The following is a 16,823-nucleotide window of genomic DNA, read 5'->3' as shown; positions in this document are numbered from 1 at the left end:
ATGAGGTTAAAAGTCTCAATATGACTTAAAATTTTAAATTGTGAGTCTGAAAGATCAAAATATGGAATTAAAAAGCCAAAATTAGGAGTTGAAAATTTCAAAATATGAGCAAGAGTTCAAAATGATGACTTAAAAAGTTAAAAATGTGACTTAAATTTAAAATTGAGAGTCTAAAAGGTCAAAATATGTTATAAAAAGTAAAATTGATTGATTCAAAATGTTGAAATATGAAAAAAAATGAAATCATGAATTTAAAAGTCAAAAAATGGCATACAGAAAAGCCAAAATTAGGAGTTGAAAATGTCAAAATATGAGCAAGAATTCAAAATGATGACTTAAAAAGCTAAAAATGTGACTTAAATTTAAGATTGTATTAATTTAGATTCATTGGGTGTCTAAAAGGTCAAAATATGATATAAAAAGTAAAAAGGATCGATTCAAAATGTCAAAATATGAAAAAAATTGAAATCATGAGTTTAAAAATCAAAATATGATTTAAAATTTTAAATTGTGAGTCTGATGGTTCAAAATATGGGATAAAAAGGCCAAAATTAGGAGTTGAAAATGTCAAAACTAGGGCTGTCAATAGATTAAAACTTTTAATTGCGATTAATCTCACATATTCCGTAGTTAACTCGCGATTAATCACAAACTAATAGCACTTTTTTGTCTGTTCTAAATATACCTTACAGTACTATTTCTCAAGATTTAAATCCCCTTATCAACACAAGTGGACAAAAATGCTTTCTTTATGCAAATGTTTGTTCATGTCAACAACCCAAAACAACAACAGATGAAAATTCTCTAGTCTGAGCTCAAAGATGCTGAATGCTGCAAAAATCTGCTGAGAGCATAACATGGTAAACTCAAGCCACAACAGATGGAGATACTGACCTTACTGTAACATTACTGAATAATACCACAATGCAGAGTCAAACTTTAGACTCCTAGAAGTTAACTCCTCTGTTCTCAGCAGCTGAACACAAACAGCAGATCTCATCATCACACATGGACATGAAGAAGTCAAGTCTCTGCTGGGAGCTCAGCAGTAAGGCACAGACACATCTAATGGTGTTTCACTGTTCTGGTGTGAGTAAGGTGGACACATCTGCCCTGCTCAAGAAAAAAAGCAACTAATTACTTAAAAAATGTCTGCTATTATTTATCATATTTTTACTTTCAAACTAAAAAATGTAGTCCAAATGTAAAATAAATGCTGACAGTAAGAAATGACTGTCATCAGTCCAGTAGATTTACTGGAATGATGTCAATAAACACACATGTGAAGCCTCTTTTCAAAACTCATGAACACACAAAGTAAAAGAAGTCTCAGTGGAAAACTTTTAAGGTGTAGTAAGAGGACTTAAGCATCTCGTCATTCTTCAGATCATAGAAGAGCTACAGATTTAATCTAAGACCATTTTTTTCTTCCTAAATAAAGGAGACCCACAGTCTAATAATGCTTTCAGCTTATGATACTCTACAGAGCTCATTCACTAACCTCTGCTCTCCTGTCACACACCAGCCTCTGCTGCTCTGTCTCCTTCTCCTCATGATGCAGCTGTACATTCACCAGCATCAGACAATCTCCTACAGGGACTGCAGAGTCTTTGACACTGTTGCAGCATCTTGATTGACTGTTATTTAAATTTAGCATTTATTCACAGTTCCAGTCGATCGTTTTAGTAAGTTTCATTTTGTTCTGAAAACTTTCACTTTCAAGCAGCAGTTGAGTGTGGATGGGAGCGGGGGGCGAATGGACCTTTAGGAGACGTGATCAGACCAGTCAACAGTCAATATAAAGGGTCAGCACAGCTGTGGTGCCGGTTCATGGCAGATATAAATAAATGAATAAATCATACTGGCCCAAAAGTGCGTCGGCACACCGGGAAATGCCCGGTATGCCAGATAGCGAGTCCATCCCTGCAGAGTTGTCTGAGTGTCTCTGTTGTAAACAAATCCAGCATGGCGAGGGGGGCGGCTCTCTGCATTAGCGGTGTGCATGGCTAGCGAGTGGTGAGGGCTATTTAAGACTCTACGAACCTGTAACTCTGTTCATGTCGACAGTAGGAGAAAATAACTTCAGTCTTATCTGACGTGATCTGAAAGCTGAACCTGTCATTCAAAAGTCTCTGTCCTTTATCCATTTCTGCTCGCTTGTACTGCATCACGATGGCGCCACTTCCTGGTCAGGCAAACTACGGGATGGGTCAAGGGTCATACAGAATGCACATGCATTAATCGTGCAACAAAAAAATTAGCGGCATTAAAAGTAATTTGAGTTAACGTGATATTAACGCGTTAACTTTCACAGCCCTAGTCAAAATATGAGCTAGAATTCAAAAAGACGACTAAAAAAGTTAAAATTATGACTTGATTTAAAATTGGGGGTCTAAACAGTCAAAATATGATATAAAAAGTAAAAATGATTAATTCAAAATGTCAAAATATGAGAAAAAATTTAAAATCATGAGTTTAAACGTCTTAAATATGACTCAAAATTTTAAATTGTGAGTCTGATCGGTCAAAATATGAGATTAAAAAAAAAAGACAAAATTAGAAATTGTAAATGTCAAAATATGAGCTAGAATTCAGAATGGTGACTTAAAAAGTTAAAAATATGACTTAAATTTAAGATTTTATTCATTTAGATTCATTAGGTGTCTAAAAGGTCAAAATATGATACAAAAAGTAAAAATGATTAATTTATAATGTCAAAATATGAGAAAAAAATTTGAAATCATGAGTTTAAAAGTCAAAATATGACTTAAAATTTTAAATTGTGAGTCTGATCGTTTAAACTATGGGATACAGAAAAGCCAAAGTTAGAAATTGACCTGTCAAAATATGAGCAAGAATTCAAAATGATGACTTAAAAAGTTAAAAATATGACTTAAATGTAAGATTTTATTCATTTAGATTTTTTGAGTGTCTAAAAGGTCAAAATATGATCTGAAAAGTAAAAATGCTTAATTCAAAATGTCAAAATACGAGAAAAAATTTAAAATCATGAGTTTAAAAGTCAAAATATGACTTAAAATTTTAAATTGTGAGTCTGATCGTTTAAACTATGGGATACAGAAAACCAAAATTATAAACTGACCTGTCAAAATATGAGCAAGAATTCAAAATGATGACTTTAAAAGTTATAAATATGACTTAAATTTAAGATTTTATTCATTTAGAATCATTAGGTGTCTAAAAGGTCAAAATATGATCTAAAAAGTAAAAACGATTAATTTAAAATGTCACCTTGCTGAAACAAGCCGTTCTCAGATTGTCCCCTCATGATGTCATGTGGGGAGTTAGCCCCACCCCCAGGTGTTTTTAGACATACAAAAATCCAATAAGTGTTTTTCAACAACAAACTTCACAGATATGTTTTTGGGACCTCTGCGACTAAACTCGTCTTAAAAGGGCAAAATATGTGACCTTTAAAAGAGAAATCCCTTTCATTTACATTTAGGTTATGATGAACTTTAGTCGTCTAAAAGTCACTTTAAATATCCCGCCTACTGAGACAAAATAGAAACGTTATCATTGTGGGGTTGAAATCAGATGCCTTGTTAGACTTCTACATTTCAAATAAAGTAAGACAAGAAGATACATGATTTATTACCTCACGAGTGTAACTGATGGTCGAGTAAAAGCAGTCTGACTTACTGAGAGGAGTGATAACTCAGAGAGAGGTTCGACCGTCTGCGGCGCCATCTTGGTATTGCCCGTGTATTGCATGAAGTGATGTAACAGTCCCCTGTCTCCTCTAATTGCTTAAAATGAAGGCTAACCTTTAAAAACAAAGTGAGCAAAGATAAACAGCAGGAAGAATGGCCAAATCCCCCCACTCCTGGGAAAGTTGAACTTCTCCGGCACCTTTTAAAAGCGGCGCGTGTAAACTCTTGATTCCCCTCAGGATGACAACAAAGACGACAAACTGACACCCCTGGCATTTTGTGTGACTTGCAAATTTGCTGCGAGAATCTCTATTGTGTCTTTTTCTGATAGGGAAAGAAAGCAAAGGATATGCAGGGAAATAAGGGCTTAAAAAAGAAAAGAGACAGTAGGATGGAGAGGAGGAGGCAGCAGTGGATTGTCTCTCCGTGTCTCTGCAGCACAGACGTATGGGTTTTCACGCCTTCTCGGCTGCTCCGGCTGACGCTGGGTTCTGCCAGCTGTCTCACTGATGTCAACGCCAACCGGGGTGGACGTCAAATGTCTCCTGGCCAAGTTTATTTTATTTTTCTTTGTCTCCCTGCAGATAAAGAGACTTTATTTATTTATTTATTTTTCAGGGAAGTTAGGGAACTAAACAAAGCCCCCCTATGGCTGCGAGAAACTTTTATATAGTTTGTTCTAAACTGCAAAAACCTCAAAAAGCCAAAGTTCTTCCTGTCTTGGACTAAAGAAAGGGTTAAAATCTGTCCAGAGTTTCATAAGTTTCATAAAGGAAAGTTACATGTTGAGGAGAAACAAAAACATGTAGGCACAAAGCAGGCAGGAAGCCAACCATGCTTTCTGGTCGTTTTCTCAAAATCACTCTTTGTCTTGTAGAAGTCATCTGAAATTACCTCATTAATGAGAAAATAGCAGCATGTGGTCTAAGTAGACCAGTGTTTTCCAACCATTTTTCCTTGGAGCTCCTCCTACATGTATCTAAGAAAAGCTGAGGCCCCACAGGACCAAAGAGAGAAGAAAAAGAGACACACCGCCACCAAAAAATCAACATAAATTTGAAGTTTTTCACTGATAAAACCCTAAAAAAGGCCTATGCATGCTTTTCTTATCAAAATACCTGTTTAAACTACTGAATAACTGCTTTATCATGGTTTAATCAATATTTGCAAATCTAATTTTGCAGCCTCGGTGCAGAGAGAGCAGACAAAGCCTAGACTAAAACTAACAAAAACAGATCTGTGATGACTAAAACTGACAAAAGTAAATTAGTTTTCGTAAAGATGACTAAAACTAGACCAAGGCCAGCCACACACTAGACCATTTTTTAATCTGAAATGATTTTAAAACCATGGAAGACCACAGACTTCAGGGCAATTTCCAAAGATTTTTCATCTTTAATCCTCTGACCGCACACACTAGACCAGTGGTTCTCAACCTTTTCAGCCCGCAACCCCCAAAATAAAGGTTCCGGAGACCAGGGACCCCCACTGGACCTGAAGGTGGTTGAACAGCCAGGAACATTCAAGAACAGTCATGTGGAGACAAGGCTGTCCAAAAGGAGTTATAAAGGGGGAGGTGTCTGGGACCCAGCCAAACTGGGGGCCATGGAGGTCAGCAAAACCATGGTCCACTGTAAAGTTAAGTTGTGAAAACCATATTTAATATTTGACCTGAAAAATAACCACTCTTACCAACAAACAAAGAGCTTTATTTATTCATTTAGCCTTCTTTTGATGAAAAAACTTTTGTTAAAAACATATTTTCAATGGGTTAAAAACTGCTAAAATTTGTTTATAATGGCTAAAAATGGTTAAAAAAAAAATAGTGAAATCAGATTTTTGAAGAACATAAATGGGTTAAAAGTGGCCAAAATTTGAGGAAAGTGGGGAAAAAATGATGAAAAAATGGGTTAAAGTGGCAAAAACAGGCACAAAAAGTGGTAAAAGGCTATCAAAAAGTGGATGAAATGGCTATGAAGTGCAAAAAATTGGTGGAAATAAGGTAAAATGAGATGAAAAATTGATATAAACGGGCAAAAATGGGTTAACTGTGGTAAAAATGGGCAAAAGGATTGAAAAAAAATGGTTGATAAAGGCAATAATGGGTCAACAGAGGCACAAATAGGCAGAAAGTGCTTTCAGGTGCAGCAGAGTCGTGATGTAAACAAGCAGCAGCAAGAGCTGGTGCAGTTATGGAGGAAGAGATTAGCATGGATGCTGCTAAAGCGCCAGTTTTATCAGAACTTGACGACATTTCTTTGTTAAAAGAAGAACAAAGAACAGCAGTGAGTTGCTTTCTTTTCAAAAACGACAAAAGTCGAGTACTTACATGTCTTTAGTCGCCATGTTTCGTGTTATTCCTCAGTAGCTGCGTGTTTTGTTGCTCTGATTGGCCCGTAGAGATGTGACAGACAGAACGTTCACCCAATCACAGTCCGAGTTTTTTTCAAAGCCTCTGCCTTTGCTCAAACATTTCCTATTGAAGATTTCCCAGATGGATGCGTGAAACACATCCATCTGTTTTGTCAGGTTACTAAAGACTACGACTAAAATTAAAAATAACTGCCAAAATTAACACTGGACCCTAGGTTGGGAACCAGTGCAGTAGACTATTGTCCTGTTCAGTGAACAGTGCATACACACATCTTTACACAATATTCTCTATGTATCATGATCCACCTGAAACTTTGCGCACATTTTCACCCATAAATCACCAATGCAAACCTCCTTGAAAGGATGAATGAAGGAAGTAGAACAAATAAACTTACCAACAGAAAACTAAAATGAGTGCGAATGAAAGGAAAGTTAGACTCTTGTGACTGTTAGTCTGCAGCAGCATGTTTCCGCTGCATTCATGCACTCCTCTTATAATGCCAAAGAAATGCACCATACATGAGTTTTACTGCAGTTTTGATTTGTAGTGATGTATTTAAACAACATCAGATTTCTTCTGCATAACAGGATATTATCAAAGATTGAACAGTCATAAAAGCTTTTATTTTTTTAATTCCAGTGAACCATGCATGACTGATTATAGGAAAATTGTATTATATTGAGATTGCTGTCCAGGCTTCATTTAAACATTTAGCTCAGTTATAGGATGAACTACATGCAGGGGATGAAGATGTGAATGACGAGAGGGTGACAAGAGGAACACCGCCGTGTTTCTGTGCTTCCTGCAGCAGTGTTAATTTTGGCAGCTATTTTTAATTTTAGTCTTTAAATGAAATGTCTTTTAGTTTTAGTCCCATGTTTGTAATTTCTATCCTTTTTAGTTTTAGTCTAGTTTTATTCGATGAAAACTCAAAAATATTTTAGTCTAGTTTTAATCCATAAAAGTCCTCACATTTAAGTTTTCACTTTTAGTCCAAGCATTTATTTTCTTGCCTAAATCTGGTACCAAATCATGGTAGTGTGTTCTCTGCACTCCAAACCTGGGGTCCCTGCTTTCTACAGCTGAGAGGCAGAATAGATACAGATGCACTGTTTTTGACAGATTTACCCACAGTGGAGAAATATCACAGATTTTGAATGTCTGATGAAAACTACATTACATTTTAGTCTAGTTTTAGTCATCTTGATGAAAAATAAACTTATGTTTTGTCAGTTTTAGTTGTCACAGATCTATTTTTGTTAGTCTTAGTCTAGTTTTTGTCATGGAAAAAAGGCTGTCAAACATTTTCAGTCATAGTTTTAGTTGGTGAAATTAACACTGCAGCTCTGTCAAATGTATTCAAACTAAAACCCACACCCTGATGACAAGGAAAAAACTAAAGAAATAGTGGCACTGTGCCATGCATTCTTTTTGTTTATAATTTAGCTGATAAACTTTGTTGTCTTTACAGTTCACTCAGACAGTAAGCAGACTCCCTTCACCTTTTTCAGTTTTGTTTTGTTGCCGCCTGAAGCTGCAGGCATTTAAACTCGTTTTCTCTCTTTAATCGAAATATCACATTGACATAAGACAATATCACACTGAGCATATACATTGGTTCCTCTTTGTTAATAAAGTTGTTTTTATGTCCCTATTTTACCCAGCACAGCTTGTCCTGACATTTCCCTGCATTATTGTAAATCTTGAGTCCAGCGAGATGCTGAACACTCGCTCATTTATAGAAGAAAAGAGGGTAAATCAGGACTCGGCAAACAAAAGCTGATCCTGTAAATCTCAGTTAGCTGCAGCACCCATTAGCCCCGTTAATGCTAACAGTAATCAAAGCTAATTAATGCTCAAGTCTCCTCCTCTCTGTCCTCCTCTCCTCCTCTCTTTGCTCTCAGTACATCCAGACTTTACTCCTTCACACACAGAGGATAATTAGAGGGTTTAAAATTAATGGAGGTTAATTGACTTCAGCTCACTGTGAGGAGAAGCAGTGCCACTCCTACAGGCAGGTTCACACCAGAAAGAGACTCGCCAGCATCTGAGTATCATCATCTTTAGGCAGAAACCCTAGATTAATAAAGGTTTAAATAACTAACAGGTTTACACATGCAGTGGATTTTCTTCTCTTTCAGTTGTTGTGAATTCCTCATAAATTAAAGAAATAAATATTGGGAGGCACCGGAGGAAGCAGAGTAACGCATCAACTAAAATAGTTGGTGTGCTGTGTAAAGTCAAAATGAACAGAAGTCAATGATTGTCAAGTCTCATAAACCCACATTTTACTAGAATGTAAACAACATATCAAATGTTGAAACTGAGACACTTTACCATTTCATAAAAAGCACTAGCTCATTTTGAATTTGACAGCAGCGACACATCTCATTAATCTCATAAAAGGCTGGAAAAGTAAGTGGTATTTATAACAGCTGCAGCAGCACTTTGCAACTAAGGTTCCTTGGCAACAGGTCAGTAACATGCTGGGTATAAAAGGAGCATTTTGGAGGGGCAGAGTCTCTCAGAAGAACAGATAAGCAGAGGTTCAATTATCAAAGAAAATATGCATCTAAAAATTGTTGAACAATTTCAGAGAAATGTTCCTCCACTGAAATTGTGAAGAGTTCGAATACTCGACCATCCACAGTCCATAATATCATCAAAGATTCAAAGAATCTGGAAGAATCTCTAAAGGCTGAAGGTCAATACTGGATGTTGTTGCATGAAAAATAAGAATAATTCTGCACTGAAATCACTGCATGGGCTCAGGAACACTTCCAGAAATCATCGTCTGTCGACACGGTATGGCATCCACAAATGACAGTTAAAGCTGGGTCATGCAAAAAGAAGCTGAAGCCATATGTTATGTCCCAGTCTAGGGGAACCTGGACATAACGCAATGTGTGGCCCCACACATCCCACTCCCAAGAAGCCAGGTACAAGATAAGCAAAGTTAAGCAGCAGTTTAATTGCCTTAATTCAAGTAGCACAAAGAGCAATAACAAAAGCCTACCAACTGCTGCAAAGAGCTGAATTTTTACACAAATTATCTCAACAGACTTAGCAGCTAACAATCATGAACTAAGCACTAAGTTATCAAATTACACAGATCACAAAAAGCTAAATCTTCAAAGCACAAAGAGCTGCTGACTTCTTTGGAAGTGGCTGATGAAGGAGAGAGCAGACTGCAGCGGCTGAGATTTAAAGGCCGGGGGAGTGGTCAGATCCAATCAGCAGTCACCTGCATCACCACCTAATTACTCAGACACACCCACACAGAGACACTCACACATTTAACACTGCAGGGGAGGACACACAGAGCTGCACATGTGCAGTAAACAGAATCAATACAAAACTATGACCCAGGGTCATAACAACATACGTGAATAGTATCCAGAAAAGCTGCCATCTTCTCTGGACCAAAGCTCACTTAACGTGGACTGAGGCAAAATGGAAAACTGTTCTGTGGTCAGATTAATCCATATTTGAACTTCTGTTTGGAAACCATGGACATTTATCTCGCAGACTAAATAGAAGAGGGGCCATCCTGTGCATCAGCACACAGCTCTAAAGCCTGCATCTCTGATGGTATGGGGTTGAATTAGTGCCTATGGTGTGGGCAGCTTACACATCTGGAAAGGAACTATCAATGCTGAAATGTAGAGAGAGGTTTAAGAGCAACATCTGCTCCCATCCAGACAGCGTCTCTTTCAGGGAAAGCCTTGACTATTTCAGCAAGACGATGCAAAACCACATCCATCACAACAGCATGGCTTCACAGGAAAGGAGTGCAGGTGCTAAACTGAACTAAAACTCCACCAACTGATCTCCTTACTTCCCAGACGTTCACAGACTGTTGTTAGATGAAGAGAGGATGCTACACAATGGTACACATGGCCCTGTCCCTACTTTTTTGAGATGTGTTGCTGCCATCATGTGTTCTTTTGTGTATAAAATAAGGGTTTAAGAGATTTGAAAATCATTGCATTCTGTTTTTACTTACATTTTAAACAGTGCCCCAGGTTTTTTGGAACTGGGGTTCTCTGAAGTCATTCTACATCTTTAAGGGACTTGAATAGCTAGGGTGCTGCACTGTGGTGCAGTAAGGTGCAATAAGGGAGTTTCCTTATTCTCTATCCCCTCCTTTACCCCAAAGAAACCTGCAGTAAAGCTCAAGCTTAGTCTGTCCAAAAATTAATAACTAAAACTGTCATTATGTGGAATCTTTTAGTTATAGACATGCACTGAGGTCCTCGGTTTATGTTGAAAACATCCATGTATGTCCATCCATGCATCATTTATCCCTCCTATCTCTGCTTCCCCTCATCATCCTCTTTTTCCTCATCCAAACCCTCCTGTGCTTAGAAACTCTCAAAGAAATGTATTTTCCAAACTTAGAGTGGAGCTGAGAGAAAAAGGTTTGACCAGCAGGTCACTGCCTCGATCCCAGACTTAGCGGTGAAAATTACTTTCACTAAAATGTCCTTGAAGGTTAAAAATGTTTTTATAAGAGAAAGAAAAATGTTTTTCTCTGCATCCATCCAAATCGTTTTAATCTCGCTCACCTTAAAAGTGACTTGTGCAGCCTTTCTGTGAGGCCTTCAGCAACAGTTTAGGACGAATCATTCGAACATTTCTACATGCAGTTCGATGTTAATTAGTAGTTTTCACCATAACAGAGGGGACGGTTACATTTCAGACCTGAAAACCTGAATTCAATTGCCTGCACATGCTCCAATAAAGCAGTTCACTATGTGAGAGACTCTGTTCTGTGCCTTGTGGGATGAGGCTTCAGGGCTCTTTTGTAATATTTCCATGAGGATTAAATGGTTTCATCAAGACCAGTATCTGTCCTTGTTACCCACAATGGCGTCTATAAGTCTAGACCACAAACCAAACCTCAGGTGTTTTTCAAGGGAATGAAACAGTAGCCGACACAGCAGGGGCTGGCAAAGACAAAGGGCACTTCTCGTGAGTTATTATAGATTTATAATACAAAATAATCCCATCATTATATATATCTACAGTGCTTAACAAATTTATTAGATCACCACCCAAAGTAAGGTTTATGCCACAGCTGCCCTAAATTAACAGCATTGGTAATTACCAAAATCATTTTTTATGTTTCTGCAATGGTTAACACACCAATATGTAGAAGCTCTTTAACCCAAATGATATTTTTAATACTAAAATAGAATTATTATCTTTATCCATCAATTTTCAAATGTACTGATTTACAAAAAAACTGAAAAAATAGTAAAGCACATTAATATTTCTTGATTAATATTTCAAATTATATATTTTTTACTTGCATTCCTGAACAGAAAAATGAGTTTTAGTGGTTGAATGTTATGCTTGATTCATTTCTGACTTCTCACAGAAGCCCAGTGAGCCGGCTGAAATTTGGGTATAAAAATGTGAATTCAGTTTGAAATTCCTCATTCCTGTTCAAAATGGTAAAATGTGGAGAGCTCACTGAAAATGAAAGAGTCTGTATTAAAGCACTTCATGATGCTGGACGGTCTCTGAGACATAAAGTGTTCTCAGTGGTCAAGTCTGCTTTGGAGTCAATTGCTGAGACTGGTTCTTAAAAATGCACCAAGGAAGAGGCAGGAAACCAAAGTTAACTGGAGCAGATGTCAGACACCTCAAGATTTGAAGTACTAGAGACAGAAGGAAGAGCACTGCTGATCTTCAGGCAGAGATGAATGCTTCTAGATCAGAGTCTGAGAAAGTCTCCAGAATGACCAAAAGCAGACGACTGACAGAACAAGGCTTAAAGGGAAGAACAGCTGCTAAGAAGCCATTATTGAGGCCTGCAAACATCCAGAAACGCCTCAGATTTGCCAGGGAGCACAAACACTGGACTGTTGATGACTGGAAGAAGGTACTCTGGACGGACCAGTCCAAGTCTGAACTCTTGGGTCAGGATGGTCGTGTTTATGTCCACAGAAAAACTGGAGAACATTTTGATGCCAGATGCACCCACAGTGAAACACGGTGGAGAGTCCATTATGGTATGGGGTTCCATTTGTGGATACGGCATGGGCAAATGAGTGAAAATGGACGGTATCATGAACAAAAACGTCTACCACAACATCTAAGTGCATCATGGAATCCCTTCTAGACTGAATCTGATTGGTCGTGGGTTCATATACCAACAAGACAATGACCCCAAGCATACTTCAAAGCTGGGCAGAGACTATCTGAGCAAGGAAAAGGAATCTAGAGTACTGGAACTGATGGACTGGCCAAGTCCGGATTTGAATCCTATTGAACAAATTTGGGATTTAGTAGATTCAAAGATTGATGGCACAAAAGTCTCATCTAAAGCAAGTCTGTGGGAACAGCTAGAAACTATTTGGAACTCAATAACAAAAGAGACTGTGGAAAAGTCCATAAAAACAATGGCAGCAAGAATGTAAGTTGTTAGCAAGGCCAGAGGAGGCCATAAAAGGGATGAAGTTTTTTGGTTATTATGTGTGAAAAAGGACTATTTAGTTGTTTCAGTTTGTTATTTGCCAAATAAATAACAATAACAGTTTTAGTTTTAAACAAGTTTTTGAAAGATTTCTCAAATATTTATGTTTTCTCTTTTTTATGACAGGTGGTCTAATAGATTTGTTAAGCACTGTATATATATGTATACATAAATATATACATATATACCTGTGGTCAAACTTAGTTTTATGATTAAATTGCGTTATCATTGTCTTACGCATTAAGATTTCAAGATTAATCAAAAGTGTTAACGCGTTAATGTTAACAGCTCTGTATTTATTTTTATCCAAAAATCAAAGAACATTTTGATTTTATTTTAAAATTGCATATTTTACCTATTATTGTCAAAATATAAGCAGAATGCTTACTCAGTTCAAAATAATAATTTTCAAAAAGTTCAATACAAGTAGCACGTGACTGTACTTGAAGTTGCATTTCTATGTGCAGTCATTCTTTAACCATCTCCAGAGACAGTTGGGGTCCCCAGTCGCTGGTATTTTGGGGGTGACAGACTGAAACCTTTGAGTTCCAACACTTCTTCAGGACATTTCTAATCACAGGAAAGCGGTTTACCAACGCCTGCAGCCTGCATCACTCCACGTCCAGAGTTCCCTCCCTTACTGAATGCCAGCTTCATCCAGACCAAAAGAACTAAATAGAAATTTTTCACCTAGGTAGGATTATGGCTGTGGCATTATTCTTCTAATGGCTGATAATCAGACAAGCTACGGTCGACATTTTATGAAATCATGGTGTCAGCTGTACCCAGTGACTATACCAATCTGTACGGGTTTTCTTTGCCGGTGCTTCCTTAAAGGGGCACTGCACACAGAAATCTCCTGAGCCTAACACCATTACTGTTGCCAACCCAACTCCAAAAATACTGAAATACTCCTTTAATAAAATTGTCCAGAGTGTAGGTCAGCCAGGTGACATTAGCTGACCAGAAAGGCTGAGAGGAAGCAGCACCACACAGGCTGGTACTTTCTGCCCTTTCCCTGCCTGTCCTTGTGGTCATGCTGAGCTGTTTACTGAACTAAAATCTCTGCTTGTTATTTATTTATTTCTGACAACACAAGCCCTGTGTGCAGACATGCCTGGTTTGTCTGTGAGGTCGTTACGTGGCCTGCTGCTGGTCCGAGCACAGTTCACTTTCAACTATTCACACAGCCAGGGGGAAACACACATGGGATCGTGTCTACCCCGCATCTTTCAGTGTGTAAAGGCCAGTGTGGACTCCTGCGGCGCAACCATGTGACTGTGTTCATGGAGACGGCACTTTTATGACAAGTCATAAAACAAAGACAGCAGCCAGAGCCTCAGGAGAGGTCATTTGGCTGGACGCGGCTACAAGTCACACACAAAAAAACAATGCAAAGATGCTCACACAACAGCTAACACACACAGCAGGACAGAGCCTTGATGGTGGCCCCCGGATCAAATAAAGGGACAGGATGGAGCAGGAAATGGAGCATAAATGGAAAATAAACCTAATAGAAATAAATATTTTCTCATGATGTTTATTTTTTTTGGAGGGTCCAGTTCTTTCTGATAATCTTTGCTCCAAATATTCTGAGTTACACCTCTGAAAAGTGTGAGGAAATTAGAATAAGGAATAGTTAAGTGATGCACGGATGTTTCATTGCTGAAAACATTTGAGACTCATAAACACTTTTAAAATACATCAAACAGAGGAGGAACACTCAGGTGTGTTTTCAGGTAACTTAAAAGCTGTTTGCATGTATGTGGAAGGCCAAAACCCGAAGAAAAACACCTGAATTGAAAGTAGGTGTAAGTGTGTGAGGTGGTGTAGATCAGGGGTTTCAACGTTTGGGTCGGGACCCCATTGGGGGCCGCGAGACACTGAGAGGGGGTGTCCATATGCCTTAAAAAAGCTAAGAATATTTTTGCCACTTTACACCAATTTTGCCAATTTTAACACATTTTTGCAACTTAAATCCCTTTTTTTGTCCATTTTTTTCTGCCTGTTTTTGTCACTTCCAAACTTAAAGTCGCCACTCTGCACCTTATGTTGGCTCAGTTGACACATTATTACCACTATTAACCCCTTTACCACTTTTTAAGACACATTTTACAATTTGATATGCCCATTTCTGCCTAATTCTGCCAAAGCGAACCCTTTTTTTTGCCAGCGTGTATCAATTTTCATCCCATTTTACCAAATTTCCACCTATTTTTGCCACTTTAACACCATTTCAGACACATTTGAAACTCTTTTTATCACTTCATATGCCAAGTTTTTGCCACTTTAACCCATTTTTCCCCCTTTTTTTTACCACTTTTATCTAATTTTTGGCATTTCCTACCCATTTCTGCTTCTTTTAAGATCCAGTTTCACCAATTTTCTTCACCATTTTTTGCCATTATTAACCAATTTTGGCCATTTTTGAAATATTTTAATTTTGTTTTTAACAAAAGGTTTTACATTTTTAAGAAGGATATTTACAACACAAATGAATTAAAATGTGTTTCTTTGATAAGAGTGATTATTGTTAAGGTAAAATATAAAATACCACAGTTTAACTTTACAATGGGCCATGATCTTCCACAACATGCAAACTCTTCACAGAAAGACCCTGACCTGGAAGCAAACCAGGGACCTTCTTGCTGTGAGGCAACAGCGCTAACCCCTGCACCACCGTGCAGCCCACGCATATTCAAAGTTAAATTAATTTGAACCATAACTGTAGGCAGCTACTTGTTTTTCCTGTCATGCCGTTCTTAGGACACTATCCAGAACATTTTCTAGCAAACCTTGAACTCAGCTGACTTTCTGGGCTCTTTAAAGATCCACACCACTCAGATATCAGACATCTTTTTATCCATTTATTATCCCTTTTTTAATCGTTCCTGCAGTTTGCCAGTTAGCCCGCTGCAATATTGTCTGTTTGTACCCCAGAATGCATTGCAAGCGGGCTGTGACAACCGGTAACAGGCTGTTCCTGTGTGACGTCATTCTTTGCTAAACAGTGCATGTGCACAGACTTTGAAACTGCAGAAGCGAGCCTGAATGACTCATGATGAAATAAGTAGACGCAAAGAGGCTGTAATCTGTCCCTCAGAGTCACTGCACTTTAAATGACTTAAATTCACAAAAGTGCAAGACTTTTATTGTAAAAATGTGAATATTTTGAAGACTTTTTGACTCAGAATGATTTACTTCTCTAGTCCCAAAGAGATGGGAGAACAAGATTGTTAAAAAAAAAACAACAAAAAAAAAACAAAACAAAACAAAACAAAAAAAACAAAAAACAAAACCTGTAGTCACTAAAGTTCACTTTTAATACATAAAAATTCAATTAGATTTAATTTCAGATTTTTTTCTTTTGTTTTACAGACTCATAACTTTATTTAAACTCAAGTGACATTGCTGCAGCACACATATTGTTAAAGCCAGGTTGGCCTGAATCAAAGGATGTCTAGATCTTGACTGTGCACCACAAGGTTGATGTTTTACAAGCTTTTTAAGACAAAAAGTCCAGGTGAGACACAATGGTTAAAGGACTCAGCAGGTAAATTATGGAAGGAGTTTAGTTATAAGCTGTTAGCAATGACTACCCCCAGTGTAGAGACTTGCTCGAATGCAGCAGTTTTAATCAGATCTAGACAGCATTTCAGTTTTAAAAGAGGAGCAAAGAACCACACTGAAAGCCTTTCCTGGCAGACATGTTTTTGCACTTCTCCCTACCAGCCTTGGCATAATAATAATAATATCTTGAATTTATATAGCGCCTTTCAAGAAACCCAAGGATGCTTTACAGGAACACATAGACATGGACAAACTATGTGAGGGGTAGGATGAGTGTAAGGGGTGGTTTAGTGAAGACTGTAGGCTGTGGTGAACAGGTGGTGCTTGAGACGTTTTTTTGAAAATGTCCAGAGATGGAGCGCTACGGATGTCTGCAGGAAGAGTGTTCCAGAGGGTGGGAGCTGCAGCACTGAAGGCTCTGTCTCCAAAGGTTCGGAGTTTGGTTTTGGGTATGGAAAGTAGGCCGGTGTCTGAAGATCGAAGGTAAACTACAACACCACCTGCCTGCTGAGCTCAGGCCACTACCAAAGCTGTGCACGCCTACTACCTCATTTTGTCGTGTTGCTCTGATTGGCCCGTGTAAAGAGAGAAGATTCGTCCAATTACTTTCAGAGAATTTTTTAAAAAGTCCTGCCCTTCCAAAACACTCTTCATTGGCGGTTCCCCAGATGATGTGAAATATATCCATGCAGTGAATATATCGGTGTATCTAGCGTGTCAG

Source organism: Cheilinus undulatus, linkage group 4 (assembly GCF_018320785.1).
Source record: "Cheilinus undulatus linkage group 4, ASM1832078v1, whole genome shotgun sequence".
Taxonomy (NCBI): Eukaryota; Metazoa; Chordata; class Actinopteri; order Labriformes; family Labridae; genus Cheilinus; species Cheilinus undulatus.
Note: the sequence above shows the minus strand (reverse complement) of the source record.